The following is a 6,000-nucleotide window of genomic DNA, read 5'->3' as shown; positions in this document are numbered from 1 at the left end:
ATCCCCTTCTAAGACCAGAGAAAAAGTTAGATATTGATTTGCTCATGATAGCATTTGTAGATAATCTATTGAATGTACGAAAATGTCAGATAAAAGTTATTGATTTATTTTCTGTTAACCAATGTCTATGAAATTATATTTACTCTTACCTCGTCATCATTGCGTGCATATCAGCCTCACGCAAAATTAAAGCAACACAGCGTGTATCGAATTATGTTTTTGGCAAGTGAAAGCGCTCTATGTTTTCCACATGTTGAGAATACGCCATTTCCCTGTTGAATCGATGCTACGAATAATGCAATTTGCCACAGTAATGTTGCACGTTAGTTGTAATTGGACAATTTCTGTACAACGATTTTCCAACTAGATTCTTTCTTACTAAGATCGTTTCTTTTCTCATTTATGAGCAAAGTTAGTTAATGTTAAGTTTTGTATTTTGGGTATTTTCGTGCGCACAATTGTGGTGTGGTGACTGGTTCATATGATTAGTATTCGACGTGTCATAGCCCATCCAGTGTACCTTATCTACAAATCAAGCTTCAGCTTTATAACTACATAATCATAGAATTTATTGGTTTTTTTTAATCCAAGTATTTTCATAATATATAAACCTAAGAATCATTGGAAGTTCGATAAGGAACCAAAGAGCATAACTATGAACAGCAGAAAGAATCCAAGTATTTCCTCTTCGGTTTTATTCGTCTTTCTTTCCAGTGTTATTTGTATCTCCACCTCTGTAGGTAAGTGATTAGACTGTACAAGTTATCTGCTTCTCCTTTTATTTATAATGTGTCACCAGTATGAATTAAAGGAGCAGCAAACGGTTAGGGCGCTTCCCTTGTAATATAAGGATCGCGTGTTCGAACCCCGCCATACCAAACAGGCTCTCCCTTTCAGCCGTGAGGGCGTTATAATGTGACGGTCAAAATCACTATTCATTGGTGTGTATGTGTTTTATTATAGCAAAACCACTTCGGGCTATCTACTGAGCCCATCAAGGGGAATCGAACTCCTGATTGTAGCGTTGTAAATCCGTAGACTTACTACTCGTTGGTAAAAAGAGTATCTTAAGAGTTGGCGGTGGGTGGTGATGACTAGCTGCCTTCCTTCTAGTCTTACACTGCTAAATTAAGGGTGGCTAGCGCAGATAGCTCTCGTGTAGCTTTGCGCAAAATTCAAAACCAAACAAATTTATTTATACTTAAGCACTAAGGAGAAAGAGAAACTTCCTAATTCTTTCTCTCTTTATGTACCAGATAAATTCTTACGTTTCATAAATATTAAGAAAAATCATTGTTATTAAAAAAGTAGCTTTTAAATAATTCTAAAATGAAAATTTGATTTTTCGATAAGAAAAGCGGAATGATATTGTAAAGCTGTTTGTTTGTTTTAAAAATCGCGCAAAGTTACACTAGGGCTATCTGCGTTATCCGTTCCTATTTTACCATTGAAAGACGACAGCTACTCACCGCCACTTACCGCCAACTCTTGGGCTACTCCTTTTACCAACAAATAGTGTGATTGATCGTTACATTATATGGCCCCATGGTTGAAAGGGTGAGCATGTTCTGTGTGACGAGAGTTCGAACCCGCAATCTTCAGATTACTAGTGAAGCGCCCTAACTACCTGGCCTCATGTAAAAATATTTGACGACTTCAATACAGTTAAACATTTGGTTCGGTATTTCTTGTCAGCCTAAGGCAGAAAAATACAACAGCAAACGTATCTTTATCTGTCAGACACAAAAAACAAGACGTTTGGCAATAAATTATTATTTATTTTATAAAAAGGTATGGTATATTCTTAAAGGTTTGAGTCAATTTTGCAAATGGTTTCGCAGTATAAATTAATAATTCTCAGTCGTTATAGGAATATGCATAAACAAATAGATTACCGCGTTTCTAACAGTTTGTTTTTTGAATTTCGCGCAAAGCTACACAAGAGCTGTCTGCACTAGCCCTCCCTAATTTAGCAGTGTAAGACTAAAGGGAAGGCAGCTAGTTATCACAACCCACCGCCAACTCTTGGGCTACTCTTTTAAAAATGAATAGTTGGATTGACTGTCACATTATAACGTCAACACGGCTGAAAGGGCACGCATGTTTGATGCGACTAGGATTCGAACCCGCGACCCTCCGACTACGGGTCGAGAGCCTTAACCACTTGGCCGTCCCGAGCCTTTTGTTTGAAGGTGAGTATGAGTTTGCTTTAATAAGTTCAATTTCTTGTTGAATTATTTGAACAGTAGAAAGGGCTATGTATGATAAAAGTAAGATCTTCCATTTCTGCAAGCAAAACTTTTGAAGTCTTAAGTGCGTGGCTTCCTAACTATTATTAGCGCCAAAACGTTTTAGAAACAGCACGAATAATGTAAAATTTTACTTTCCTGTGTAACGCTGTAAAGCTTCAAGTTTTCGATGTTATTTAATACACATAGAAATCGATTTGTTTGTTTGTTTGTTTTTTTGAATTTCGCACAAAGCTACTCAAGGGCTATCTGTGCTAGCCGTCCCTAATTTAGCAGTGTAAGACTAGAGGGAAGGCAGCTAGTCAGCACCATCCACCGCCAACTCTTGGGCTACTCTTTTACTAACGAATAGTTGGATTGACCTTCACATTATTACGCCCCCCACGGCTGAAGGGGCGAGCATGTTTGGCGCGACGGGGATGCGAACCCGCGACCCTCGGATTACGAATCGCACGCCTTAACACGCATAGAAATCGAATGGTAGGGTTTTAAGAATCACAACATTTAGTTTCAGTTGATTATTAATATAAAGAAACTGTTAGTGAAACCTAAGTTCTGTGTCTGTAAAACTGCCGATTTGGAAAACATTATTACTGTTATCGGTTAACAATTTTATATTTATTTCTATGTTGATAAGTTGAATTACATTAATTCACAGTTGGTAAATACCAGTATTGTGTTCAGCTTTAGTAGAATTTGGGTATTTCGAGCTCATTTTCCAATTTTTGCAGAAGACTTTCACTCAGAAATTCTTCAAAGTAATAAATTACATGGTTGTTTGTGGAACTTTTATTTATTTATTTGCTGTTAAATACAGAGCTACAGAGTGGGCTATCTGTGTCATGCTTACCACAGGGATCGAACATATAAATTTAGTTGTAAAGCCCTCAAGTTTAACATTGAGCCACCAACAACCGAGGAAGTGGGTGTCTGTAGAGACAACTAAACTAGTGTAAGTCTTATTCACCTAATATAATTTCCTCTTACCCACTATTAAAAGTCTATTACAAACAGTTAAAAGTTCTTCACAACTTAGCACTAGTTCTATTATACAACAAATATTGAGTGAATGGTATAACATTTTTGTTCAATTTCTTGTCAAAATTAACATACACTATCGGACGACTATTGGAGCGGCTTCAAAGGTTTTAACTAATTTAGAGGTATTCCAGGAAAATAAAATATTACATTAACCTTTTAGTATCAGGTGGGCTTCAGGCTATTACATATACTTATCACTAGAGAATCATGTATATCTTTAAAAGATTTCTTGTATACAAAAAATAAAGAAAGAAAGCATCTATCCAAGTTAAGGTTTTTTTAGTAGCGAGGTGAGCCGAGAAATATTTATTTTTTACTGTCAATACGATGTTATTTTAATCGCGAAATATATTTACATTAGAAGGATCTCTGGCAGAACGTTTGTCACCACACGCACACTGACATGTATGAATATGTACTGAGATGTCCAACAACAGGGACAATATGGTACATCAATTTCTTGTAGACACACTATAAAAAAAAGAAAAGAACTAAAGCTTACCGAGTTGAAACTTTAATAGTATCGAAATATGCGTCACATACAGACACTTAGAATGAAAGGGTAGAGAAAAAACAGAAAATGGAAGTTGTAAAAGAAGCTAAAGACAGAGGTGATTTTTTCCAAATTAGCAGTTTTTACTTCATAGGGATTATCTGTATCGCCTCCTCCAACCAAACACCCCTTGTTTTTTTTTAGGGCGATGATCATTAAGGCTGACTTTCTATTATCATAAAGAAATAGTAAGAGATAATATCCTGGAGAAGATTTAAACCAGCCATCTGTGCATTACTGTACTTTTACGTTCGTCCTAGCATCTAGGTTAGTGCTAGTCCTAAGATATTTCTATAGAAGACTATTCAAATATTGTGGAAGTCTAGTAGGAAAATATACTTGTTTTTATGCGAGTCATGTTAACAACTGGCACAGTAAACTTTACTGCAGCGTGTGATGTGACACAGGAACTACGTTTTTAAGCTCTTACAAGGAAGTCAAATATACAACATAAATAAATAGGGGGTTTGATGAGTATGTGGTCAGATGAGAGTGTTGTGATCTTAGGTTTCTTCAGCCATCCTCTTCGAGAAAACGGCCACTTCGAGACGTGGTTAAAAGCTTATGAATTTTCTGGCTGTGAATTTGGCGTTAGCTACAGATCGTTGTTCATTATTTTGTTAACAACATCGTACGAGATCTTTGAACAATTTCTTCTTTAAAATCTTATAACCTTTGTACTTGCATCATGTATAAAAATATTATGCATTCTTCTAGTCATAAGTGTACTATTGGAGTATTCCATTGTCCAATAGTTAGAAGTTCGTCGTGAAACACATACATAACCTTGGAACCATATCTCACGTGTGAGCCATTAAGATATGCAAATCGTTTCTTGTATGTTATGATTCGTACTTTGTAAATGTTTCATAACCATAGATAAGCCACTGGCCTATTTAATTACCTTTGTCTATTTTTATGCGCAAAAAGCTACACAATGTATTATCTAAGCTTTGAGTAGAGATAGTATCGATCTTACAGTTTTAGTTGTATAAGCTCTCAAGTTTACCATTAAGCCACTGGCGGTAATTGAGGCCCGGCATGACCAAGCGTGTTAAGGCGTGCAACTCGTAATCTGAGGGTCGCGGGTTCGCATCCCCGCCGCGCTAAACATGCTCGCCCTTTCAGCCGTGGAGGCGTTATAATGTGACGGTAAATCCCTCTATTCGTTGGTAAAATAGTAGCCCAAGAGTTGGCGGTGGGTGGTGCTGACTAGCTGCCTTCCCTCTAGTCTTACACTGCTAAATTAGGGACGGCTAGCACAGATAGCCCTCGAGTAGTTTTGTGCGAAATTCAAAAACAAACAAAAACAAATCTGTCGGTAATTACCTCTGTAAAATAATGAATGGAAAAAAATGTACTATGAAAGTATAATTTTTTAATGAAGTATAAATTGATGCTAGGTAGAGTTTCAACGATTCAACTCAGCAGAAGGATGCCTTCATTAACAGTTCTACCACATTTCGATATTTAGAAAGTGACACCTCAGTTATCAAAAGCAATAGTAAGCGGTGAATTTCTTATTTCTGTTCGTAATCTGAGGGTATCGGGTTCGAATCCTTGTCACACGAGAGCTATCTGCGCTAGCCGTCCCTAATTTAGCAGTGTAAGACTAGAGGGAAGGCAACTAGTCATCACCACCCACCGCCAACTCTTAAGCTACTCTTTTACCAACGAATAGTGAGATTGACCGTAATATTATACCGCTATCACGGCTGAAAGTGATGTGTCACAGTTGTAATCAATGTTGGCACGAGGCATGGAATGTTCTAATACACATAAAGATATTGGAAGTGCCATGCGGGAGAGAGTAGGTGATTTAGAAGAAACAGAATAGGTTGCAACAGCGACCAGAATAAGATAGGTGTTAAACTGAAAATTTAACAGGAACGAGTTGAAGACAGTGAAAACTATAACTTTTTCAGGTAAACTGTCGGTGGTTGAATCGGTAGCTGCTATTGAACATGATATTGAATTAAGTAAAGAGATGGGAAAGTGACTTATGGGACGGATTGCAACGAATTACATTGGAACATGCATTGAGACTTTGAAACTACATAAGCGTAAGCGATAGGTGAAGGGTATGGAAAAGAAAGTCAGGGTGTGTTTTCTTATAGCAAAGCCACATCGGACTATCTGCTGAGTCCACCAAGGGGA

At 37.2% G+C, this 6,000-nt stretch overlaps 1 protein-coding gene across 1 annotated transcript in view; it reads left to right on the top strand.

Annotated features, from left to right (window-relative positions):
• Positions 1 to 466: 466 nt before the first annotated feature.
• The window catches only part of LOC143244950 (glutamate receptor ionotropic, delta-2-like), a 74,205-nt gene continuing 68,671 nt past the window's right edge, over positions 467 to 6,000 (top strand). Inside the window, exon 1 of the mRNA XM_076490546.1 lies at positions 467 to 740. The gene's annotated coding sequence lies outside the window, so the exon portion shown is untranslated. The remainder of the gene's footprint in view (positions 741 to 6,000) is intronic.

Source organism: Tachypleus tridentatus, chromosome 2, assembly GCF_004210375.1.
Source record: "Tachypleus tridentatus isolate NWPU-2018 chromosome 2, ASM421037v1, whole genome shotgun sequence".
Taxonomy (NCBI): Eukaryota; Metazoa; Arthropoda; class Merostomata; order Xiphosura; family Limulidae; genus Tachypleus; species Tachypleus tridentatus.
This window is presented reverse-complemented; position numbering and strand designations above follow the sequence as displayed.